The sequence below is a fragment of the Ochotona princeps genome, chromosome 4 (assembly GCF_030435755.1).
Source record: "Ochotona princeps isolate mOchPri1 chromosome 4, mOchPri1.hap1, whole genome shotgun sequence".
NCBI lineage: Eukaryota > Metazoa > Chordata > Mammalia > Lagomorpha > Ochotonidae > Ochotona > Ochotona princeps.
The window spans coordinates 43,624,404-43,651,780 of NC_080835.1; the positions used below are offsets into that span (position 1 = coordinate 43,624,404).

Sequence of the window (27,377 nt, forward strand, 5' to 3'; positions counted from 1 at the left end):
CAGGCCAAATCTGGTGTGCTACCCGTTTCTGTGAGTAGTTTGATTGGCACGCAGCCCATTCATTCACTTACATATCAACTATGGCTAATGCATGCTACCAGCAAAGAATTGAACAGTTGCAACAGAGACCACAATGCCTATGAAGCCAGGTATATGGAGTATCTGAGTGTCTATGACAGAGTTCCCTGACCCTAGGACAGAATCACCAGATGCCAACAGATCCAGCCAAAGCACTTGTCCATGACTCCTCGGAGGAAGCTTTTGCTCCTGTGGGCCTGTTACTGAACTCACCTTACCCTCAAAGTTGCCAAACCTCAAAAATCTTATTTCATTCCTCCTTGGACTTCTTTCCAGTTTGCTTTTTTCTTCAAAAAAAAAAAAAAAAACAAAAACAAAAACCACCAAACAACAAACCTCCACCTCTCTCTGAGGTCTGCTGCACCAACCGCATCTACCCCCTGTGCCCAACACAGAAACCTGGAGGGAACCTCCCTTCTCCCACCAATGCTCTCAGCCTATACCACACAGTCTTCTAAAGAGCACACATGGTCACCTCAGGGCATCTGTCAATGATAACTACTTGGCTTTCTCCATTCCAAATACCAATCTTCAAAAGCATAATCCATTTTTTTAAAAAAGTCATCAAACAAACTTACCATTGAAAGCCTAGACTTCCACATTTGAAAAGTCAAGGTTGAGCCCAAAAGCATGCACTCTAGCCAGCACCACCTAAAAGCCAATGAGATAAGAGTTTAGCTTTAAAAGAGAATGGTTGTTTTCTTTAAATTGACAATGCTCAAAAAGTTTTGACTTGCATCCTCCAGGATACCCATCTCTCCTGCTTTGCCCTGATTAGCTGGTAAGTCCACTGAACAGTCTTCCCTCAGAATCTCATAAATGCCTCAAGAGAGCCAGTACCTTCCTCTCTTCTCTTAGAAAGTTTGGTAACATGTTTATGGTAACTCACAGCACATGAAGCAACAGGAACCTAATTTGTCTACAGATTTTTTTTTTTTTCAAAGTAAGGCCTGCTAAATTCACTGCCTCCCTAACCCCCATTGCCTGGAACATGAAGGCATTTAGACGGTCCTCAATGAACATCTGTAGCAGTAGGCCTCAAAGTACAATAGGTTAAGCCACTGCTTATGATGCTGGCATCCCGTATCTCAGTGCCAGTTTAAGTTCCAGTTCCTCTGCTTCTCTCACAGCTTCCTGTTAGTGAACCTGGAAAGGAAAGCAGATGATTGTTCAAGTACTTGGGTTCCTGCCACACACAGTGGGAAACGTGGATGGCGTTCCAGGCTCCTGGCTTCAGCCCAGTACATCCCTGGTTGATACAGGCATTTGGGGAGTGAACCAATGGATGAAGAATTGTGTGTGTGTGTGTGTGTGTGTGTGTGTGTGTGAGACTCTGCCTTAAATCAATATATTCAAACTGGGGAAAAAAACACATTTGCAAAATCACTGGAAAAACAACCTGTTCAATTCATTAACATGGGCCTCGGCATCTATAATTCTGCTTGCCCACACATTACACCAGAGAAATGCACACCTTAATCCTATTATCTTTAGTAGGCAGCAGTTTGATGGGGAGGGCTGATGAGATTAATTTGAATGCACACATTTGGATGATAATCCCCAGGGCTGGAACCTTGAGAGGCTCCCATTTTCTAAGAGGGCAAGCCCAGGTCTGCAGCCAGAATGCCAGGCCTGCACCAACTGGCCTAGCCTGACTCGGCAGCCTCAGCACACATGGGTTCCCCCGTGGACCCCACCATGCAGACAGACAGGCAGGTCTGACAGCCAGTGCCCAAACATGCACTCCCCACTTAGCATTCCCTCTGGCTAGATGTCCATCTTCGCTTTTCTCCACATTTTCTCCATCACTGGACAAGTTTGTGGTGGGACCCAAATACTGTTTCCCCATTTGTTTTTCTTAAATAGTGGCAAAAATCCAACAGTTACAACATAACCATTTTTACGTCAATATTAGGTGCCTTGCACTACTGTGCAATCCTTATCACTGTTACCTCTCTCCAGAACTCTTTCACCTGCAGAACGGAAACTCCACGACCGTTAAACAACTCCTCCTCCCTCCCCTTTGCCTCCAGTCCTTGAAATCTGATAAATCTTTCCAGAATGAATGAATGAGTGATGCCACAAATGAATCTGACTCCATCCTCCACACAAAAGCTGGGAGTATGGTCCCCTTCTGCTGAACTCCCACGGTACTATCTTTACATTCTGTTCACACTTATTTTAATCTCAAATTATCTCCCTCCCTCTCCTCCATTACATTTTCCTTCAGGGAAAGAAATATGACTTTTTTTTTGCAAGGTTAAACATAGGTCCAAACGCACACGTGTGACCTGCCCTCCGTGTTGCTAGATCCACTGGTCACCCCTGAATTCTTACCTTATAGCATCTGACAACAATGAATTGCCCTTGGTTCCACTGCTCTCCCCACTGTGCTTCTGGAACAGGACTCTCTCCAGTTTCATCCCCTCACTTGTTGGTTTTTTCCTTTCCTGCCCCAGGGTCCAGCTTGGCTCTCCTCTCTGGTCTGCACCCCTTTGGTCACTCCCTTGGAGATGTGTCCTGATCTTAAGAATCAAACACCACCTTTGTGCTGGGCTCAGTTCTCTCCTGTGAACTCTTGACTGGTATACCCAGCTGTCAGTGTCAAGCAGTGTCAGTTGAGCTGACAGGAGCTCATCTCAGTAGGGCATGTTGAGCCGCACGCTACTTGAACCCCTGGCCTCCCCACAGCGTCTCATTCATCTTAGCTGAAGATTAGGTTTTTGCAGGTGCCCGGACCAAAGGGTTAGGAATCAGTCTCATTTCTTTCTCCCTCTTCCTCCACCACCAATACTCAGCAAAACTGCTTGTTCACCCTCAAGATATATGTGGAATAAGACCGTTTCTCACCTCCTCCACCACTACCATCCTGGATTGTTGCAGCAGCCTCCTAATTGATATGTCTCTGCTTCTACCCTTGACGCCACTCCCACCTCCACCCAAAGGCTAGTGTTAATTGAGAAGGAAATCTGCTGTAACATGCATCAACTCATGTCATTTCTTCGCTTAAATCCCCTGAAAAGCTTCCCGGTGAGATTCATGCCATAGGGATGGCTGGGCTGAGAAACATAGCAGGATCTTTGGGTCAGTGTCCTCTCATTCAGCTATTTCCCAATTAATTCCCAATGAATTCCTACAGTCCCAATTAATTCCTTTTATCTCATTTCTCCAAGAAAGGAAAGCTACTCTCCATTTGGTGGGGGGGGGGGGGGAGGTTCGGAATCCTCCTTCAGCCCCTCATCCTGTCTCCAGTTGGTCATTCAGTCTCGATGACCTGTTTGTCTCCAGACTCCATCACTGTCTTGCACCTCCCTGATGCTGTGGCTGTGGGTGAAGTACAAATTCTACTCAGCTCTGGCCTCAGCAGCCCTCCACCGGGCTCTGGCAGCTGCCTCCCACAACCAGTGTCACCACCTCCACTCACTCACTCTGCACCACAAGTCTGTACATTATCTGCAATGGTTTCAATAAAACCAAACTTTGGGGCAGGCACTGTGGTATAGCAGTTAAGCCACGGCTTTGTGAGATTGCATTCCAGATCTGAGTCCCTGGGATCAATTCCTGCCTTCACTTCTGATCCTGCTTGCTGCTAGTACACCTGAGAGGCAACAGAGGACAGCTCAGGTCCTTGAGTACCTGCCAGCTGTGCAGGACAGCTGCATGAAGTTCCTGGCACCTGACTCTGGCTTTGCTAAGCCCTGTATTTGCAGGCAACTGGGGAATGAGCCAATGGCCAGAAGATTTGCCTATCACTCCCCCTGCAACTCTGCTTTTCAAAAAAAAAAAAAAAATTAACAATAAAACTCAACTTTGAATAAGTCCTTCTGCTCAAAATTTTTCTATGTTCCTATGCTATTATATTATTCACTCTACATAGCCTTTTACACTATGGCTCCATCCTGGGTAGTCTTTTCATATTATATAGATACATACAATAGATATAATGTATATAATTTATTTTATAAATAATGTATAATAAACTTATATATAAAATTATAATAAATTTTATAATTTATTTCATAAATAAATATTTTATTTATATGTAAGGCAGAATGAAAGAGATCTTCCATCTACTGGTTCACTCCCCAAAATGGCTGCAGTGGCCAGGCTGAAGCCAGGAGTCTGAAATTGCACCCACATGGATGCAGAGGTCCTAGCCCTTGGCCATTTTCTACTGCTTCCAAAGATGCATTGGCAGGAAGTTGGATCAGAAGTGGAGCATCTAGGACACGAATCAGCACCCACATGTGATGCCAGTGCTGCAAGCAGTAGCTTTATCCACTAGGTCACAACACCAGGCCCCCTCTGCCTTCTTATAAAAGCTCTGTGTGGGCCAGCAGATACGGGCACATAATCCAGCCCATATCAGGGCATTCCTTCCCTGGCTACAATGATTGGTCAAGGGACAGGCAAATCACCGAAGCTGAGCCAGTCAGAGCCCCACTCTGGAAATGATACACAAACTCAGAGCAGGGAGCTATCCTTTCACTGAGATGGTATACTGAGGCTGTCCAAGGAGCTGGGTCTCCCCCGGGAAGACAGCCTGCCTCTGCAATAGGAAAGCTTGACACCAGCACGTGGAACAGAAGGCAATGAACCTGATGGACAAACTGCAGTGTCAACTTTGAGTCCAGACTTCTTCCTTCAGTCAACTCCTACAGCATCCTGCCCACTTTTGCCAGTACTAGCCAAAGTCCCAAAAGGTCCTTCATGCCAATCCCTGTGTCTGTGCCTCCCCCTCCACCCCCTGTGCTTCCTCTGCCCAACATGCTCCTTGGCTTCTCCCCCAGCAGTCAGACTTCTCAGGGGCTCCTTCCCGGAAGGGAAGCACTCTCAGGGTAGTTTTCCAGATGGGTCTGAGGTCAGCTACAAGGTGCCCCTCTGTTGCACCCCTCCATCCCTCCCTGCATTTCTCATCTCACAGGTGGTTTCCCAACCTAGTTTCCTTGTACCTCTCCTCCCTGCCCACATGGACTTGTCTTCCTGATTTCTGCCCTAGCTCTGCACCCCCAGCAGACCTCCTGCTTTCTCTACCACAGTCCCTACCAACCACTGCCCCACACTGCAGGCAGAGTGAGCCCCTAACAGCCCTGCCACCACCTGCAGAGTCAAACCCTTACTCTCTAAGGCCCTTCTCGGAGTAACCCCAGCCTAAATACTCTAAACTTCTCCTAGCCACTTCCACCTCCAAGGAGAAGGAGTTGACCTACTTTTCCCTATTCTACCCGCAAAGCATCGCTCAAACCCCCCAGATATCACATCATGAGAATGAGAGCAGAAAAGGCAGCTCAGTTTAAGGACCTCAGTACCCAAGTAACAACACGAGGCCAGCTTCCTATATTTTCTTTTCGCCTCCTACTTCCCAGATTTAAAAAAGTAGCACACTGGAAACACCAACACAGAAAATGTCCTATCAAAACCTCCCTCTGGGAGGACAGAACACATGCAGACAATAGGCAATCTATTTTAGCCATGATTCTACCTGCACCCATATCAGCAGAGTGCACGTGACATCTACAACAAACCTCCAGCTGCCAGGACACATGTTGGCGAAGGCTGAATGCTTCTCCCCCACAACTGGAAACAAAGCAAAATCCCCTCTTAGCACTCATTCAGCAGGGGGTCAGAAGTCCAGGCCAGCACAGCAGGGCAACAAGGGGGGAGGAAACAGCACTGAGTGGAAAGCAACCCCTATCTGAACATGATATGGCTATTTATGTAAAAAATCCTCGGGAATTGGGGCCTGGCGGCATGGCCTAGCAGCTAAAGTCCTCGCCTTGAAAGCCCCGGGATCCCATATGGGTGCCGGTTCTAATCCCGGCAGCTCCACTTCCCATCCAGCTCCCTGCTTGTGGCCTGGGAAAGCAGTGGAGGACAGCCCAAAGCTTTGGGACCCTGCACCCGCGTGGGAGACCCGGAAGAGGTTCCTGGTCCCCGGCATCGGATTGGCGCGTACCGGCCTGTTGCAGCTCACTTGGGGAGTGAAACATCGGATGGAAGATTTTCCTGTCTCTCCTCCGCTCTGTATATCAGGCTTTCCAATAACAATAAAATCTTTGAAAAAAAAAATCCTTGGGAATAAGCAAAACATTGCCTAGAATTAATTAGTGAGCTTAGCAAGGATGTTGGGTACAAGATAAAATACAAAACCAATTAATTTTCCATAGACTAGCAATGAACATACGGACACTAAAATTAAAACTACAATTCCATTCACAACTGCTAAATAAAAAATACTAATCATTCTATGGTTTAAACACATGAGTCTGTTACGAATGAGGCTAACTGCCCAGCACACAGTAGGCATGCAGTATTTGCCAAACAGCTCATGGTCTACTCTCAAGATGGACTTCATGCACCTAGTGAGGTCACTACCCTTTAAAAGTTCACTCCCACTCCTACACACTCGTGGTTTATTTGTCAGTGATTGCAGACAGCAGGGATCACAGAGAGTATATTGGACCCCTCCGCCTGAAGACCCCACAGGAGGACATGAGACCCCTCCCTGCCACGTGTGGGACAGGGAACTGCGGTGGCCAACCTCTGTCGGAAGGCTTACTTACGAGTGAAAACTGTCTATGCTTTAGAAAGGATAGGAAGTGAGCCAACAGTCACTAAGTAAAAGCCAAAACTTCAGAACGATCTTGATGCCTCTCTTTTCTCCCATCCTGCCACCCACGGCAAAGCCTGACCTGTTCTGGGCTCCAGTCTGTCGCTCTCAACACAACTGAGTTCTTCCAATGACACCAACCACCTGCTTCTAGTTACTTCTCTGTCGTTGCCTTCTCCTCCCCATGGCACTCCAGCCACATTGGCAGTCTTCATCTTCCCCAAAAGCTGAGCACATAGCACACCTTGGTGCCTCGTTCCCTGGGACACACGTCACACCAAGCTCACCAAAACCCACTTCCTTTCCCAGGAGGGCATGCAGCTACACTTCATTATCCACCTGGTCTACAGCTCTGACCGGTGGGCAGGAGGAACGTGTGCTTGCTTCTGACTATCCTGACTGTTCAGGAAAAGCTTCCTCTGCTTCTTGCCTCAGACCCCAGCTGAATGGAGAGGAAGGGTGCCTGCTAACCCAGGGCAGCAACGCTAGGACTTCTCAGTACACAAAACAAAATGAAACCGCGTTGATGGGCTGAGATTTGCAATGTGCGTGATGTACCAATTGGTCCCCTTCTCAATGAGGCATTCTTCAACCACCCTGCTTAAAATGCTCCCGATACTTATCAGCTGAGCTCCTCGCTTTATGTTCTCACTGCCACATTGCAGTGTGCATTTGTCATCATTATGTTTTCTCCATTAGAATAAGAATATAAATAAAAAGGAAGAACTTTTATCTATCCCTTCTTCATGCTGGATCTAAAACAGCTCCCAGCGCATTGTAGAAAATCATGTAGTGCTGAATGAAGGAGTGAATGGAGCTTGGGTAGCCAAGGACAGAAAAGACTTTCTTAAGTCCAGTCCTGCCACTGAACTAGTTGTGAGGCCCGTAGCAGATTTCTTTATCCCTTTGTAGGCTCACCTTTCCTGGTCTGTAAGTTGGGAGAAAAACAGATCATGAACCTAAGTCCCTCGGGCGAGGCTCCATACCCACTCTGCTACTGCAGTCAGCTCAAGGTCTGAGGCCAAGGCTGAGCTGCAGGACTCAATCACCACCACAGCAGCATCGGTCAGAGCAGCAGGTCGAGAGGAAGCAGCTGAACAGACATGAGTGTACACAGGTTCTCCCGGAACAAATCAGGGCCAACACCCAGAGGGTGAGACGTGAGAGCTGCCTAAAAATTCTCAGTCAATTGCCACGGGGCTGAGAAACACGACACGCAGCGGCAGGCACAGTGAGAAGCACGCTGCAAGTCAGCAGGCGAGGGCTGCTGTGTGGAGCGCCTCCCAAATGATGAGAGATCACTTTGTGCCTTTTAAGAAACAATTTTCACAGCAAAGCTTGAGAAGGGAGAAGAGAGAGAGAGGCTTCTTGCATCATGGGGACAAGGTAATAAGGCTGTAAAAATGGAACTCAAATAAACCACACACGGAGCCCACATGGGCCCAATTTTCCAGGAAAAACAGCGATTGCCACAGCATTTCAGATGGGGGAAGTCACACTTGGGCCTCGGCTGAGCAAACAGCTTTCAGAAACCATTAGGCTGCAAAAAACAGCCACTGGCTCTGCCAAATTAGCAGTGCCAGCTCTCACCTGCCCCCCTGTCACGCATGCCTTTCTACAGAGAGGAGCACTCAACAGGCATGCCTCTGGCCCTCCTCCTTGTGCTCCTCACCAAGGGATGCTCCAAGCCCAGGACATATGCTATCTACCCACCTCTCAGCTGCTAGCGCTTGTTCTTTCCCCAGCACCGGTAGGACAGCATCGTGTTTTGAAGCCGAGACTCTGGATTCAGATGAACTTGATCTCATCTTGGCTCAACGGCAGTGTGATTCTGGGAAGTTGGTTAACAGCCATGCGCTTCAGCTTCCTCCTCAGTCTGTCCCTCATGGGACTCATTGTGCCAGCCCAGGTAGTCAGAGCTGTCTACAGTGCATACTGCACACCGTGACATGCCAGGCTCACTGTCCCATGCCCAGTGCTCGGGCTCAGCCCTATGCCCTTCTACCTCCATCTCCTCTGCCTAGGGCCTTTACCTCTGCAGAGAGGGGCCAAACCCCACTTGAACCTGTCTTTCGGGCATTGCCAAAAAGGAATCTCCTCTGTCAAACCTTTCTGAATTCTTCCAGCCTGGCCTGGCAATGAGATGGAATTTCTCTCTTCTCTAACAGAGCTGACCTTTCCCAAGGCCCCTTTTTCTTCATCTCGCTTAAAAAACCATCAGACTTTATTTGAAAACAAACAAACAAACAAAAACCCCTGCCTTACTCTTTCCACAATCAGGCCAGCAGCTGCTCAGATACAAGGGCTAACCATGTGGGCTCTGCCTTACCCAAGCCATTGCAGCAAGCCCTGAAGGGCACCCAGGGCTGGGCAAGTGGCTATGGGGAACTGATTAGCAAAGCCTAGAGCCAGGGTCTACATACTAACCACTGAGAGACTGAGGCAGTCAAATCAACAAATTGGCAGGTCAGGGCTGCCTTTCTCTCGCCCACAGCCAACCCAGATCGGAGGCTCCAAACTAGCAGCGACCACACTGGCCACACCTGGCTGTCGGCTTCATTCTACCCATTTTCAAACAGTCAACAGAAAACCGGATCCTTGCAGCGATCATGCAGCCTGCTGCCAGTGCCAACCGCACCTCCCAATAGGCTCGCTGTTGCTTCAGGAGACATGTTTCATTTTGTTTTGCTTCTTTTCTCAGAAATCCTATTTATTTTTCCTTGTGCTGGGGCACTTTAAAAACCACCTGTAAGAAGGATCACAGCTTGTTTCATCATGATTTTAATCAAAGCGTCAGATGCAGGGAACCAGAACTGCTCAGTCTGCACAGGTAAATGGCTCCTTATGAGGCAGCATTGGCTCCTCTGCACACTTTCTGGAACAGACAAGATGCTAACTGCTTGCATACATGCAGCCTTCTGCTTCTATCTAATTTCACATTATTGTTACCCTGCCTCTTCATTCACGAAGAACACAAAAAAGACTTCTTCTCTGTACTTGAAATACATTTTTAATATAGCTTTACAACATTCTTAAAAAAAAAAAAAAGAAAGAAACTCTGATTCTCTATTGAATCTTGGGCCACTGCCATTAGCTAGATAAATGCCAACTTAATGAAATGATTCTGTAATACATAGTGAAGGCTTAATGTAGCATTAGCCGAAAGGGCAAAAATGAGATGCAATCTAGAAGCACCCTAACAAGCTGACGGCCTACTGAAGATATTCCCTTGATAGAACATTATGCAGCCATCTGAAGTGTGCTTGGGAAAAGCTAGGGGGCCACAGAGAGGAAGGCTGAGCCAGCAACACCAAGAGTGAAGAGGCTGGGAATGGCAGGAATGTTCCTTATGTACCCCAGGGGTCTGCTCCAGTCAAGGCAGGTTAGGCCCAGGGTTTGGGGTCAGATGCAAAAAAAGTGAAGGGGAAACTGACAGGAAATCTCAGACAACAGCAGAGCAACTGGCAGGAGCCACAGGATAACAAGAAGCCAGGCACAGAGCAAGGCCTGCTTTGGGATGGGAGATAGGAAGGCTCTACAAAACCCAGATCCTCCCAGGAATTCTATCCTGGTGCAGACAAGGGGAATAGGAGGAGAACCCTCCTTCAGTTTGTATGACCAATCACTCCTGGGCTGGGAGAACAATCTCTACGATGTGACCACAGCACTTCCACTTGGCTGCTCAATCCTTCCCAAGTCTCTGTGACTGATCCCAACCCAGGGCAGGACAGATTTGGCTTGTCCGCCCTCTCACCTGAACCCCAAAAGGCTGAGCATCTTACTTGAGGACTTCAAACCCTCTGTTTCGGTACCTGTCGGTTTAGGTCTCGGATGCACTCATCCCACACTGCCACCCTGCAGTTGTCAGTACTGATCTCCCAGAGCACGGCCACTGGGAGCCACATGCAGGTTCCAGGGACAGCCCTTCCTCTGGAAGAGAAGATGATGCAAGAACAATCTTCCTGACTCTCAGGTCCCCTGGACTCCTACCCTTCTCCTTCCCCATTACAGCCTCTAGTGTGTACCCCTCCTGCCAAACACAAGAGGTCACCATCACTGCCCTGGCATTTAGGGTCCTCCCTCTTGTGGTTCCAAACCACCTACTTCCCTTTGTCTCATTGGGCACTCCTCTTCCCCAGTTGGGCAGGGTTGTTCTGTTCCTGACAGCAACCTGAGAAGAAGTGTACCCCCAAACTCCTTAAGGACCAACTCAACCCTCTTCTTCTGCTCTCCTTCTCCCTTGTTAACTTCCAAACACATGGGTCTCACACCTGGTCTCTGGAAGACCACAACCTCTTGAGTTGGAGTGGCCAGAGGGAGAGATGCTACATCCGATGGACTCTTCTTCCCAAAATTCACCATCAGAATATACTATCGGAGTATGTTATTCCGGTGCTCGTCACCATCAGGGAACAAACATTCTACAGTGAGACTAGACACAGAGACCCTGAAGCGGTCCTCATGGGGTCCAGAGCATCCTGCCTGCCAGCAACAAGCACTTCCCAAGCTCCTACCCTGTGCCAAGGGGTGGTGGGTGCTGGGCACCTGAGGTACGAGTCTCAATGGGCCACTCTTTCATCTATAGGAATCCAGATTGGAGTGGGGGAAAGCATGAGATAAAGCCTGCCACAGAGTGATAGACACCAGCCAGAGAGGGAAGGCCCGGAGCAAAGGGAGCAGAGGGCAGAGTTAGCAGCGTGTCTCACCTAGCCTGAGAAGGGGATGGGGAAGGCACAGAGGAAGCCACATGCGAGCCGATTCCCGAGGGCTAACCAGCAAGCACGGCAACACAATGGTGGCCAGCATCTGCTGGTGCTCATGGCTGCCTCGTGTTCTGCCAGCACCTGACCTGCTTTGAAACAAACTCACTCCATTACTGAGTCTTTTTTGCCAGAAACTTAGCTAGACCCTGCAAACACATCACTGAACAAAAGAAACGTGACTTCCTGTGCTCACAGAGCTTATGTTCTGCTGCAAATAAATAAATAAATAATAAAATAAATCAGTAAGGGGTGTAGTGTGTTAGCAGTCAACATGCTAAGATGGAAAATGAATCAGAAAGGGAGGAGAGGAGACACATGGGGCTGGTGGGCGTGGTAGCACATTTGCAAACAGGGCGATATTTAAGAGGAGACTTGAAGAAGGTGAACGAACAGGCAAACAGACTCCTGGGCCCAGGCAGTGGGCAGCCAACAGGAAGAGCTGGGACAAGCAGCTATCTGAAGAATAGGAAAGATTCTGTTATGGCTGGAGTAGAGCAGGCATGACCAGTGGGGATAACTGCTTCAACTGAGCACTGCCTACGTCAGAGGCACCACTGACACGCCCACACTGAGCTGCACAGAACCCAGCACCAACAACCACACACACTGGCCCTAAGGTGGGAGGTGAGGTCCAAAACGCCCCAGGAGGCTCTGTGGCCCACACGAACATTCGGCTTTTCCTCCCTGCAAGACAGGAAGTTGCTGTGGAGAGGGTTCTGAGCAGAGTACTGTCCTGAGCTGACCCCATCATCACAGGGCTCCTGGGCAGAATGCAGGGGGTAATGGGATAAGGCTGCTTTGGAGGCTCTGAAAAGGTTCGCACTCAAGCCTGCACCATTTCATCCCCAGAGCCACAAAACCGACTCATTCATCATCGTTCATACATCACGAGATTGAGGCTGGTGGTTGTATTGTAGCACAGTGGTTAAGCTGCCACCTCCAACCCCAGCCTCCAATGTGGGGTGCCAATTTGAGCTCTGATTGCTCCACTTTTGATCCAGCTTCCTGATAATGTGCATAGGAAAGCAGTAGAAGATGTCTAGGTCCTTGGGCCCCTGCCATCCATATGGGAGACCTGAATGGCATTCCAGGCTCCTGATTTTAGGCTGACCCAGCTTTGGCCCTTGCAGCTATTTGAGGAGTGAACCATGGGATGGAAAATATTCTCTCTCTCTCTCTCTCTGAAACTCTGCTTTCCAAATGAATAAGTACTTCCTAACAACAACAGAAAGACTGTGACCCAAGAAGGATCCAGCAACTTGCCCCAGGTTGCTGGGTTCACAGGCTCAGCAGTGGCTGAGCTGCCACGACTGGTAAGCAGGGAGAAGAGCATCCCAGGTAGAGTAACTGCCACACCGGGCAGGACCTGGCACACTTGAAGAAGGACAGACTCATGGCTCAAGGGGATCAGGATCTGGGAATAAACAGCACAGGCAGTTGGCAAAGGCCTGTGTGTGCCCTGCTCACCACCACCCACACCAGCAGCTCCACCCAGATACTCCTCCCTGAACCTGAGCAGCTGCCTCGCAGCTTATCCCCCTGCTCCAGTCTGGTCCTCCCCACTTCTGCCCACAGGCAACCTCCAGAACCATCAACCAGGTGTGACTGTCCTGCTCTCAACACGCTGGGACTTCCCGTCATGCCAGGCACACAGAAGACCCTCATCTGATGCTGAATGAACAGACGGCTCCCAGATCAGCACTGCCTGACCTGGGCTTGTGTCATCTTAGACTGGGGAAAAAGGATACTGCTTCTTCCTTGTCTCCTTAGTGGAGGGAGCAACTCCACACTCAAGTGCAGCCAAGAGTGGCTGAGCCAGACCTGGGCCTGGCGGCCATGCTAAGCAACCAAAAGGAGCTGCTCAAATGATCAGAGGGTAACGTGCAAATTAAAGTGTTTCTGTTTGAATAAGACCCCTTACTCTGGAACAAAGGGGCCTGACTTGGTCTTGAGCAGGCTGCAGCATCCAGCAGCCATGCCAAAGCCACATGACTGTGGAGACACACAGCAGTCACGGCACCCTTGGGCCAAGCAGCATCCACAGCCTAAGCTCCTGACACCATCTGCACAGGAAGGATGAAGCACAGGGTGACACGGGACCCCAAGGGCTCAGGTACCACATCTGTAACTTTATGGCAGAACCCAAGACGGAGCATGGTGAACCCCAAAGTCACCTTGGAAACTGCTTACAAACCATGAAATGAAGGGACAAAGAAAACTTGACCAATTTGAGCCAGGGGCTGTTCCGCACAGTCTCCCAAAGAATGACTGCCAACTCCAGGATTGACAGCTGGGCCCTCTGAGGGTCACCCTCAGCCCGGCGTCCTTCATACAGGTCAGGAAAAACATACAAACAGGCGTCCTGAAGAAGCCGTGCAAACATACATTATGACTATGAGAATTTCTGTGCCGAAGTAGACTTTTCTTCTTTTGTGTCTTTATCTTTTGAGGTTTATTTTTATTTGCAGTTACAGCTAGAGAAGCAGAGACAGAGAGAGAGAGAGAAAATGATCTTGCATCTGCTGTTTCATTCCCTAAATGGCTGCAACAGCTGGAATTGTGCTGGTCTGTAGCCAGGAGTTTCTTTTAGGTCTCCCACATAGGTACAGGAGCTCAAGTACTTGGACCCTTCTCTGCTGCTTCCTTATGTTCATTAGCAAGGAGTTGGATCAGAGTTGGTGTAGCTGGGACTTGAACTGGTATCCATATGCAATGCCAGCACTGCAGGCAGAGGCTCAACTCACAATGCCACAGCCCCCACCCCAAAGTAAACTTATCTTCTAATTCCATAAACCTTTTAATCTTCTAACCATAAATCTTCTAATCTTCCATCAACCTTTTGAAGTATTGTGTAAAGATAGTTGTATTTGAGAAGCAGTTAGGTAGGAGAGGCAGAGGTACAGAGGCAGAGATAACCTGTCTCACTCCCTGACCCCCAACATGCCCAGAGTAACCAGAGCTGGGCTGGCCAGGAACTCAATCTAGGTATCCCACAAGATGGCAGGGATCCCATCACCTGCTTCCTCTTAGGGTTTGTATTGGCAGAAAGCTGGATGTGGGAGTCAGAGCTGGGAACCAAACCCAGGCACTCTGATAAAAGTTCACTGAAGATACCAAAAGGTGAGCTAGAGGGACACGGAGAACTTTGAGCTCATCAACACTTGAAAATACTAGGAGCAAAACCACAAGGTCATCTTTAGACCAAGCCACAGCCTACACGGCTGCATGCTCATGTGTGAATCAGCTCATCACTCTGCAGAAAAGACAGCAATGCACTGAGGTGGTGCAGACACAGGCAGTGGAGTGGCCACAAAAGCTGGCCGCGAGCTCTTGCCCTCAGTGCTGATTCTCCATCTCCAGGCCCTGATTCACAACAGGCCAACTAAATGGAAGCAGCTAAGCCTTCCCAAGAGCATTGCATGCATTCTTCCACACCAGAAGGTCCAAAGGATGCAGAAGACCTAGGTCTTGATTCAGGTACACCTGGGCTTTCAGCTCGGTTCAGAACCTCTTGCTCCACTGCACAGAAACTTTGTCACCATCTCAGGGGCCATTAAGTCCGTAGTTTCTTTCTCATGGATTTCCCTGTTAATCACCTCTCTCTCCTGCTAGAAGAAAAGTTCCATGAGTGTCAAGGTCGGGTCCGCCTGGCTCAGCACTGCACCCCCAGCCAGTGTCTGGAACACAGGCTGCCTGCCTTATCACCCGTCTCAGCAGAGGAACACACAGGCTCAAGCACCGCATGCTCATCTTCAAGAACCACATCCAACCTGTCCTTGGAGAGGTCGCTTTCCAGGCGCTTTCTCCCAGGCTCTGCAGCCAGCTCTGTGCTGCTAACCCTTCCCTGCAGGTCTGACCTCTCCTCTTCACCCAGGCCCAGGAGCACCACTCTGGCCACTCAAGGAGCAGTGACCGAAGGGAGGCAGGAGAGGGAGAGAAGGCTCACAGGGTACTCTTCAGTCTGCAAAAATGAGGGAGTAGAAGCTTCAGCCAACTCTGCAAAGTCATAAATAGGAAAGGGAACATCAGAAATGGAAGGGGCCTGAGAGAGCCAAGGGCAGAGGCATCCAACCCCAGGACAGAGGCAGCAGCCCTGGGGTGCACATGATAAAGGTACAAAGGAACAAGGAAGGAGGAGACAGCCGTCAAACAGGAAAGCTACAAAAGTCACTCCGTAAGTAATCAAGGCTAGTCCAGGACCCGGAGGGAGCACTGGGCCATCTTTCCTAATCTATTGTAACCCACAGCTTGTTGGTTTCCAGAAGAAAGAATCTAGATAGGGCTGAGACAGTGGGAGAGGTTAACAGCCCAAGCCAAGCCACCAAAATAATCAATTTCCGATTTGGCTCAAGAATATTGATTTGTGGGACTAATTTCTGATTGCCTCTTAATGATTACAGAAATATACCTACTCATGACTAAAAAATAGGAAACCACAGAGAAGGAGCTGAGAATAAAAATCACCTCTAATGCAACAACTGAAAACCACTGTGAGTATCTGAGGGTATTCCCCCTTCTATGAGGGAGATTAAGACTTGAGGGCACACAGGGCATATGATTTCAATCCCTGCTTTCTTTCTAGTAAAGCTGATCTAAAAGCACACCAAGAAAGTGGACTACTTCAAGAGTTCCAAGAAAAGACATTCACCTTTAAAGATTAAATAGCAAAATGAGGGATCAATGTTGTGGCATAACAGCACCCCATATGGACTCTGGTTACCGTTCTGGCTCCTCCATTTCCAATCCAGCTCCTCACTACTGTGCCTGGGAAAGCAGCAGCAGGTGATCCAAGTCCTTGCACTCCTGCACCCATGTGGAAGACCCAGAAGAGGCTCCTGGCTTAGGACCTGCCCAGCTCTGCTGTTACAGCCATTTGGGGGTGAGGTCTGTCTCTCCCTCTCTAACTCTTCCTTTCAAATAATTAAATAATAATAATAAATAACAAACTGGAGCCCAGCGCAGTAGCCTAGTGGTTAAAGTCCTCGCTTTGCATGTGCCAGGATCCCATATGGGTGCTGGTTCTAATCGTGGCAGCCCCGCTTCCCATCCAGCTCCCTACTTGTGGCCTCAGAAAGCAGTCGAGGATGGCCCAAAGCCTTGGGACCCTGCACCCGCATGGGAGACCCAGAAGAAGTTCCTGGCTCCTAGCTTCATATTGGCTCAGCTTCGGTCACTGCAGCCACTTGAGGAGTGAATCATCTGATGGAAGATCTTCCTCTCTGTCTCTCCTCTTCTCTGTATATCTGACTTTCCAATAAAGAGAAAATAAGTCTTTGCAAAAAAAAATGAATAATAGAAATTCTGCATGAAGTTTAAAAAACCACAGCAAACTGATTATTCCATTCCTCCCATTTCCCCCACCACAAGCAGCGGGAAACATCTACAGTTAAAATAGAAACGGCCCATGTGACAGAAGAATCAAGCTTGTTTTTACATCCCCCTACCTACATCACACTTTTTTTCAATAAATATTTCCTTAAACAAACCACACTTTTCTCCAAATAAATAAATAAAATCTTACAGTGCCATCTCATGATTTGGAAGAAATCATGCTGTGGTGGTGTTAGGAAGTCTTTATCTGTCACTCTTCCTGGGATCCCATTCATTTCAACATGATTAGTTCCCATCCACAGACTCTGCCTCCTGCTTTGTTGCATCGTGTCACCTACACATTTGCTTAAATGACCACACCAAGAACCTATTAGGCGTTCTGTGTTTCCCAGGCAGGAGCTGCTGCCCTGCCAACCGCCCCCGTCCTCACTGGATGCCTGGGTTTACCTGTTGACCCGAGATCTTGACCAGTATATAGCAGAACCTTTCTGCTTGGGATGAAAATCTTGATACCATGCTTTTGGTTGTTTTGTTTTTTTTTTTCTTCTCCCTCTTGTACTATTTCATTCAACCAATATACCTCAGCCAGGCACTGGGCTGGGAGCTGGGAACACAGGCTGAATAGCAGAGCCACGGAGCCCGTTTCCATGGAGCTGTAGTTTGCAGAATATTTCCCCATCCATTAGCCGCACACTAAGCCTGGGAGGCAGAGAAGGCCACCACTGCAATTCGCATTTTCTAGATGATGAAACCAACAATTGTTTGAGTATTTTTGCCCCAGGTTATGAAGTGATAGGGCTGGACTCAAACCTGGGTCTTCCAATTCCTGGTCTAGGGCTCTTTCTACTGCGCAACTCACGCTGGTGAATTTCCTCTTAATGACAGCTCCTTGGCATTGGGGTTATGCACACTCCCCACAGCACCTGAGTGCTCCCTGACTTCTTGGGACCTGAGCAGTGAGCTGTCCCGATCTCCTGGTGGCTGTGCAGGTCCTGGTTTCTATGGGTCAGCCTCATCCTGATTCTTGACTCAGGCATCTTCCCAGCTGTGCTGGCACCGGCTTTAAACTCCACTTGCACACCTCTTATTTGCCACCACAATGGAGCAGACTGTTTACTTCTGCCAACATTCGTTCTTTCTTCTACCCCTTAAATCAGATTTTTGCAGGATTTGTGGCTTCCCAATTAAAGATATTCCCCAGTCACCTGTGCAGCTATAGGTAACCACACAACTAAGTGTTGGCTCCTGGTAAAACAGAATGCGCCTCTTCCAGGTCTTAAGCTGACTGAGAGTACATCTCCCTCTCCTTCCCCCAAGGAAATGGCAAACTAAAGTAGTTCCTTTCAGCCATCCAGGGGAAGCCATAGGTCGGAGATGCCAGATCTGAACCAGCATCCCTTCTGGACTGGCAAAGGACAGAACAAGCAACCCAACTGTACCTTGTTGCAGTTGCTGTGCCTGCTGGGCATATTACCAGAGCAAGTTGTTGTCCTGAATTCCAGGTAACACAAGAAGTTTGAACAAGACCAGTTCTACATCCTTCTAGCAAAGTGCTGGCTACCAATTAAAAGCAATAAAGCCTATGTTCAAAAACCATGTGAGAAAGTGTTCTACTCAATTTGATTTCACAGAAAACTTTTTAAAACTGAAAACCCCAGAATCTCAAACACAATTGTTTGGGTCACGGGAAAAAAAGGAAAAACAAAACAGAGAATCCAGAAGAGAAAATGAGCCTCCTACAGTCAACAGCCCTAGGTGACAACCACAATCAGTCCTCCTCTGTCAGCAGTTTGTTCTATTCCCAGAAAAGGCACTGAGAGTAGAAACGATGGGAGTCAAGACTGGTGTCTCCATGGAAACGGTATTGTAATAGGAGCTTGTGTTCTTGGCCAAGAACTCAATGGTCAACTTTTTAAAAGAAATTAAATACACTTCATGGTTTATCACCTACTAAAATCTTGGGATTTATAAAGCTGAAAGGGCTGTGTGACCAACATGATACCACAAAAGATACAAGCATACTCAAAGCTTCTGAAAAATAGAACCAAATATTTATTTGATCATATAAAGATAACTGCTTACTAATTTCTGAGTAGGACTGGGATGTGCTACCTCCAGCATCACTGGTCACCAGATAGGGGGTATTTATGCAGAGACCCCAAGCTATCTTGTGCACCATGCATTTTCCATGAACTTTCTGGAATCCATGTACATGTGTATTCTGTACCAAAATCAATGCAGGTCAATTAAACTCAACATAACTTGATTTAGCACTCTACAATTACAGTATTTAGCATGTACTCTGATTTAGTAACAGGGTAGAAAATAGAGTGTTTGACTTCAATAATTCCTGTGAACTTGCAAAGACAGTGAATCAGAACCTGTATGAACACCATCAATGGGAAGAACAATGAGGAAATTTGGGCAAAAAGTCAGAAAAGTAACATTTACCACTTAGCTCTGCCACCAGAACCTTGAAGATTTGCTTAATTTTCTGGGCTGTTTCCCCACTCACAAAAAGGAGATGTCCTAATACCTGTCTCATAGGGGGGTGAAGTCTAAAGAAGAAATCACGTATATAGAACCCACTTCACACATCACACAATGACAGTCAGTAGTATGCTCATCAGGATCTTGAGCCCTTGGAAAGGCTTTTGGCCAGGAGACCCTGTCAAGCATTATCATGCAAACTTTGAGCAGATGATAAGCTACTCAGTCACTCAGAAAATCTGACCTGGAACAGTCTCTTCTGCTGACTTTTAAATCTCCCCACATGCATTAGCTCACAAGAGTTAGTCTTTCTTTTGCATTCATCATAGGCATCTATTTGCTCACTAGCGGCAGAGCAGCTGGCAAGAATGTCAGTGACGGTTGTGAGGGAGAAAGAGCTGCAGCAAGCAGAGGCCACTCCATGGACATGCGTCACTCAACCAGAAATGCATTCCAAAGACGTACTGAGCGGTCAAAACCAGCAACATGGAAGCATGTGGGGTGCAGGAAATGCAGGAGGGAGACTGCAGCAGTTTCAAGTGCACGCTCTGGAGCAAAACCGTACCAGGTTTGAACCAAGGCTTTTCTACTTACAGTATATGATCTGAGTCCCAGGCTCCCTAACTGAAAGAGGAGACTGTGGGGATTCAGCAAAAGAAAGCAAGAATGCACTAAGCACAGCTCTTTGCATATGGTCAACAGTGAAAGACTGGGTACTGCTATTAATGATAGACTGGGTACTGCTATTAATGATAATAACAAATACGTATGTAATGTTGACAGAAATAAAGATTTGGCAGCTCTCCACTCTGGGCTCTGCTACAGGCTTTGTAACCTGGACAGCATGCTAGCTCACCCATTAATCCTCTAGGCTAATCAAGGCGCTGCTGGATTTCTGCCTAATGCCTCAGGATAGGTGAACCATCCAAAAACACCAGACTGGCCAGCTGGCTGGACGCTTGACACCTGTTTTTCTGGTTCACAGCTGCCCATCACCGTATGCCCATACAGGAGGAAAATATTCACGTGGGAATCTGTGCTTAGCCCTCCCACCCATGCGCAGACTCCAGACTTCCCATCTCCAGGGGCAAAACGCATCATCTTTTTTTTTTTTTTTTTTTTTTTTTTTAAGATTTATTTTATTTTTATTGCAAAGTCAGATATACTGAGAGGAGGAGAGATAGAGAGGAAGTGGAGCTGCAGGGATTAGAACCAGCAGCCATATGGGATCGAGGCGAGGACCTTAGCCACTAGGCCACGCTGCCAAGCCCAAAACGCATCATCTTTAAAACACAGCTTTACGCAGCAAACTGGTGCCTGTCAGCACCCATCTGGTGGACAGCGCCACATCTCTAATCCTGACTTGGAGGTAAAGGAACTAACTTCCTCCTGACCCTTCCGGGCTATTCCTGTAAAGGCCAGGCTGCTATCACTATTAAAGCTGTGCTGCTGCCCCCCACAGCCTGGGAGCAAGGTCACAGCTTCAAAAGCCTTGTTCTCTGCTCATCTCACTCAAGCATCAGACTCGCACAGTAAGGGGCTGGACAAGAATTATTACACCTGTTCCACAGATAAGGAATTGGCTTAGACTGTACTGTGACTAAGCAATGCAACAGCCTAGAATGCAGGTTATCTGACTCCTAGAATGCAGGTGGTCTTCCTAGAAAACACAGGTATTTGCTTTTTAAACATTCAGCTTCCATAATGGCATTATTAGTATCTCAGTCAGAGGACAGTGCAGATTCAAACACTCGAAATCCACTTACACATTCTGGAAAGCTAAAGGTGACCAATGGCTATATCCATTAGCATAATTGACAATTAATTTCCACTTCGGACTTCCTCTCACTCTCTGCTTCGAATCATCTCGTGGTTTCCCATCACGTCTCTGCTGCATTCATAGTCCCTCTTTGATTCAAACCACCTGAACACTTACTGCATTAATTCTTTGGGGAGAAACTACTTCACATCCCTAAAACCATAATCATCACCAAGGAATTTCAGGAGTTGTCTACTACTTGGCTCTCCTTTGCTTAGTAATCTTTCCCTTACCATCTAACCCTTCAGAGTTTCCTCAACTATAAAATGAAGAGATGGGCTAAAGACAGCATTCCCAGCTTTCAGCTCACAATTCAAAAAACCCCCAAAATGTCCAATCTGCCTTCCTGGCTGGTTATTTTGTCTGTTTGTTTTGTCTCAATCTACCCATTCATTGGCCATATTCCAGGATCATTTTCTGCCTCAATTTCTTCATTTCTAAAATAGATACAGTAATAGGGAGTTTATTTATTTATTTATTTATTTTTATTACAAAGTCAGATATACAGAGCGGAGGAGAGACAGAGGGGAAGATCTTCCATCCGATGATTCACTCCCCAAGTGAGCCGCAACGGGCCGGTGCACGCCGATCCGAAGCCGGGAACCTGGAACCTCTTCCGGGTTTCCCACGCAGGTGCAGGGTCCCAAGGCTTTGGGCCATCCTCGACTGCTTTCCCAGGCCACAAGCAGGGAGCTGGATGGGAAGTGGAGCTGCCGGGATGAGAACCAGCGCCCATATGGGATTCCGGCACGTTCAAGGCGAGGACTTTAGCTGCTAGGGCATGGCGCCGGGCCCAGTAATAGGGAGTTTATAAGAATTAAATAATACATGTGAAATATTAAAGGTATTTTAGATTGAGACACACACACACACACACACACACACACGATTATCTGACTGCCAGAAGGCAGGTGCTCTCGCTAGAAAATGCAGGTCTTTGTATTTAAATATACATATGCCATTATTACCATCGGAAATGGAAGGCTTTGGGCTGGGCCTTGAACAATCTTCCAAATATATTCTCCCCATATTGAAAAACTCACCATTCCAGGTACGTCTGTATTCCTGAAGGCAATCTGGTCATCCCTATCTCTGTTTTAACTATGATTTTGCTGGACCAGCATTGTAACACAACAGGCTAAGTTGCTGTTTGTAGCACCAAAATCTCCTATTGAGGCACCAACTCAAGCCTCATCTGTTCCACTACTGATCTAGTTTCCTGTTAATATGCCTAGGAAAGCAGGGGAGGATGACCCAACTCCTTGGGGCCCTGCCATCCACATACATGGCAGACCCTGACAGAGCACCAGGCTCCTGGCTTCAGCCCCAATCAGTTCTGTTCATTTGTTGATATTTGGAGAGTGAACCAGCAGATGGAAGATCTCTCTTCCCACCTTTCAAATAAATATTACAACCGAAAAATGTAATTATTGGTTCCCACCCATCCACCTGTAGGAGGTACCCATCCTTTCCTTGCCCGTGAACCTCAATCCTACCCATCCTTGAAGGTCTGGATGAAACCTGACCTACTCATCTATAATACAATGATTTCCCTGCTCTCTCAATTCCTATACCATTTATCATGCAGATCCCATCACTCCCAGCAAGGCATTTCACATTGGCATCACTTAAAGCCTGGGATTATCTTCTCTATGTAGATGGAGCTGCAGGTCCTTGGTCACATCAATGAATATGCATGGATTCCAAAGCCTTATTGCATAAAATTATCTTTTAATTCTAGTATTTTCCAGTCAACTTTTTTGAAGTACCCTTATATTTATGTTCTTCTAGGTCTGGCATAGCTGGTCACACTTATTTCTGCTCATCAAAGACTGGTACAATGCCTAGCATACAGCCCTTCACATATTTGTTTAGTGAATAAATAAATGTGTACCACCTATGCCCAAATAAATAAGTTTGGGCAATAAGTTTCCTTTTAGCTGATGTGGGTTAGTTATTAATTTGCTGTACTTTGGAGCCAATTAAAGATAACAAAAAGATGAATATCAGCAGGGCAGGGGCAGCCACGGCCAGTCAACTCATCATCATCATCATCATTAAAGGCACCAGTATCTAACAACTAGTAACACAAGAAAAACACGTCTGCCAAAAGGAAATGTTAAGCAAAAATCCAAATTACAAGGCTAAGTCCACAGGCTTCTACTGTCAGCAGGTGAAGGGAGAGTTTGTTTCTCCCAAAACTGAATTCACTCTCTAGAAAAGCAAACAGTTGTGGATGGAGGGGCTACTCTGGACAGGCACTCTTGGAATATGGCAGAGAACACATCCCTGCCCACTTATCAGTAATTACGGAGAAAAGCTTGGAATAATGCCACCCTCTCACTCCAAAGTGAAACCCACAACGCTACAACTTCTCACACCAACCCCTTGATGTGTCTTCAACTGAAAGGGAGAGAAAGGAGCATCCCATTCACTAGTGCCCACCTAGAGGCAGTTCAGAGAGTGTCATCATTTCCAGCAAGGCATCTCATGCTGTAGCTTCCACTAGGGACGTGTGCAGTGGAGCTCTCGCCTTCTAAGCCGGTTCAACTGCCAGCCACTAATGTCATTTAAGTAGCAAGCTTCTCAATGGCAAAGGTGGCTCACGATGCCCACAACAAAGCTCGAAGCTGGGCAGCTGGCTACAGGATCAGGGAGTTTTCACTACTGCAAAACCTTGGGCTGCTTTCTGTTTCTAGCAGAAACTTCTTCTGTCTTCTAAAGCCTTGAAAAAAAATTTTTTTTTTCCTCCAGCAGGATACTGAAAATAGCTTTGCATTTAACATTTAAAGTTGTTTTTGATCCCACACTCTTTCAGCTCTGCTCTCTCCTGCAAACTCATTCCATTCCCTAAGGACACTTAGAAGTATATTTCATAAGCAAACAAACCACAGTCGCCATTTTTATCCTTAAGAGTTAAAAAGAAAAATAAAAAACTGATTTTCATAATTGTACGGAAGATAAGTTGGCCAAGAACAGAGAATCTTATCTGGACCAAAAGTTCTAGGACAAAATTTCTTTCAACTCATCAAGAAAGATAGCAGATCAAAATCAGGGTTGGTACTGAAAGCACAACTGTTGAGCACTATACACAGGAACTTCCTCATTATCTGCATGTCACAGACTTTTTCAAGAACAAATGAGAGGCCATGTGAGGGCAGGTTTGAACAATGAAGTATATTTTCCAGTTATGGTGAGAAGATGTGAGACTTTATGGTCCAGAAGGGCCTGTGGAGTCAAAGTTCAACCAAGTCGACTTTACTCACAGGTTCCTTAGTGAATCAGGGCCTGGGCCAAAACCACAACAGGGGACTCTCCCCTCGCCACGCCAGGCACCACCCCACTTTCTGCTCGGCTATCTCATCTACAACAACTGAAACCAAATCTTAGTGCCTTAAAGGTAAAAAACTGACTATAAGGCACTTACTGATGAACAGGGAAAAGAAAAGTGGCTGAGGCACACAGATCCCACTCATGCTAACCACCAAGTGGCCTGTGCTACGGTATAGATGTGCGGGGGCGGGGGGGGGGGGCGGTGCGGAGCACACTAGCAACATGAGGCATAATTAATGCCACTAATTGGCTTTCGTAGACTTGCTCTTCAGCTCATTTTTTATATAGAAAGAATGTTATCCACGTTCCTATAGACACCCTTGCAAATAAACTTCCGGAGCAAAACCTGTTTTTAAGATGCTACTGCATGCACAACAGAATTCTGAGGGCCATAGCTCTGTACTGAACACAATTAAAACATTAGTTGGTGACACATACTAGGAATGCACTTAGGAGAAAACGCTTCAAATTCATAATCTGTTTATATACAACAATGCACATAAACAATGCATCGTGTTTTAAGAACCTTTGATCAGCACACAGTAAACTACTGTTTTTATAATACACCAAGTAAACACTCTGCTTTTATATGCAAGTATTTACAAGGCCTTGTCAACACAGAGCTCATGGTTACAGGGAGGGTAAAAGGAAAAAACTGTGTACACAGGGACTCAAAATTCAGTTACACTCACCTTTACTTTTCTCAAGAACATCAAGCCACGTCCAACCTCAGGACCTTGGCACCTGCTGTCCCTTCGTCCTAGAATTCTTCCCCCAAATTGTTCCAGAGCTGATCTCAAATGTCACCTCCTCTGAGAGGTCTTCCCTGATCACCAGTTAGAGTGCCATCTTGTCACCATTCATCATCACTACTGTTTTACTCCGAGTTTTTTCCTAGCACTGGCAGAATCAAGTTAACAACTGTGCTGACTGGCTGTCTGCCTCTTTTTCCTCTGTGTGCTGCCACAGCCACCGTGCCTAGAACGGTGCTCTGCACATGGTGGGTATCCCATCGACTCTGCTTCATGGCTAAATGAGTAGAACTGGCAGGGGTGAGTAGTGAGGACAACGTAACCAAGAAACAACTAAGAAATGAGAGGACTGCGGGGCCAGCGCTGAGGCTAGTAGGTAAGGGTGGTGCTGGCAACCCAAATGGACGCCAGCTTGAGTTCTGGCTTTTCTACTTCTGATCTAGCTCCCTGCCTGGGAGGACAGAGCAGTGCAGCCCTGGACCCACATGGGACACCTGAAGATAAGAGACAGCAACTGACTGATTTTGAACTGTCACTGCTTCTGAACGAATGGTTAGCAATCAAAAGTTTGTTCTGTTATTGTTTTGTTTTCTTTGTAAAGAGCACAAGAAAAAAGGTGAAAATGTCATCTGAGGAGATGTCACAAAAAATGGCATTTAAGGCACAGACACAAGGAAGAGGAATCTTGGGTCAAGGACACAACCTGAGCCAAGGACAGCCAGAGAGAAAACATGGCTGGGGGGCGGGGTCTGGGGGTGACAAGCAGAACTGAACTTGAGGCGTGGGGCTGTGTCTGGGAATGCAAGTTGTGGGCAGGCCTGGTGGGGAGGGCAGAGGCAGGACTAGAAACAAAGAGTAGGGCAGACTCTGGAGAAGCCTGGAGACTGGGCCAGAGGGGTGTCACCAGCAGGCCACCACCGGCAGGGCTACTCTCAGCAGGCAGGGCTGGCCACACTGAGTGGGAAGAATCAAAACAAGCACGGAGTAGCGTGGAAAGTTGGTGACCCTAAGGTGACCTTCGTGGTCCAAGCACGGGGCCAAAGAGCTTCTTTCCACAGTGAGGCCATGACAGAAGGGTAAGTGAACAAGATCCCAAGGCATGTCTCAGAGGAACCCAAAGCTTCCGTGATAGGACCGCCTACTGTGGCAGATTCCCTACAAGGAGGACCACGGGGTCCACAGGAGGGCTCTGAGGGCAGAGTGTGGCTCTCTACATTCTCCAAATCAAATTAAACGCATGCAGTATAGCCAGAATTCATTACCTTTTCATTCTTAGAGCAAAAAAAGAAGTGGCATCTAATTTCACTGTGCAGTATATATTTGAACATTATATAACACATTTTTATGTAACAGGTTCTTGACATACAACGTTTCTCTTACTATCCAAATGGGTTTGTGGAATAACTGGCATTAAAGATATCCATACACACATGCACCCGTGCGCGCGCACACACACACACACACACACAGGCTTGGGGTGTACTTCCAGTCTTTGCAAGTGAGGAGCAGGGGAGTGGAGGACCACTGGGAGAGGCCTTGCGAAGGCCTCCTCTGCAGCCAGCTTCCACGGGAGCAACTCCTTCTGGGAGTCACATGGGGCTGATCTCAGGGCAAAGCCACAGAAGGGCAAGAGAGACAGACATGCATGACAGTTTGTGACAAGCAGCTCCCAAGCCCCTGTAGCTACTAACAGGGAATCATCCACAGGGGCGGTACCACGTCGCATACATTGGCAGAGGGCAGCAGTCCAGCTGTAGCAAGAGGTGCCAGTACCCGTCTATCACCAGTAAGACCAGTTCCCAACCCCAGTGCAGCGTCCAGACAGTCAAGGATGTCCCACAGGGCTTCCAGTCAGCAGGCACCTGCTGTCTGGCACGGCAGTGGCCTCTGGAGGCCCCAGGGCACAAATCTTGCCACACCCCAGGGCAGCTCTTTGACCTCAGGCAGTTTACAAAACTAGTTCACTTGTAAAACAAGGATACTAAGAAAACCTACCTCCTGGGGTAGTTACAGCTAATAAGCCTGAGGTAACTAATTTTTTATTTTCTGACACAGGGAAAAACACTAAATATGTATTAGCGGAAATTGTCACCAGAATTATTGGGCCCATTCTGCAGACGAAGTCCACCCGACTCGAAGAAGCTAGCCAGCCTGCCCAGGTCACACATTTCAAACAGCTGTTGGAGTTATGAACACATGTA

The 27,377-nt window shown here is 47.5% G+C and overlaps 1 protein-coding gene across 7 annotated transcripts in view; it reads right to left on the reverse strand.

The window, feature by feature from the left end:
* BMAL1 (basic helix-loop-helix ARNT like 1) overlaps positions 1 to 27,377 on the reverse strand; it is a 107,112-nt gene that overhangs the window by 74,628 nt on the left and 5,107 nt on the right. For 3 of the 7 annotated variants that reach the window (XM_058663357.1, XM_058663355.1, XM_058663350.1), the window contains exon 2: positions 657 to 729. The exons of 1 other annotated variant lie outside the window; for it this stretch is intronic. The gene's annotated coding sequence lies outside the window, so the exon portion shown is untranslated. Of the gene's footprint in view, positions 1 to 656; positions 730 to 8,401; positions 8,732 to 16,972; positions 17,045 to 27,377 lie in introns of those variants that run through there. 3 more of the 7 variants (XM_058663356.1, XM_058663352.1, XM_058663353.1) reach the window with 2 other exon arrangements.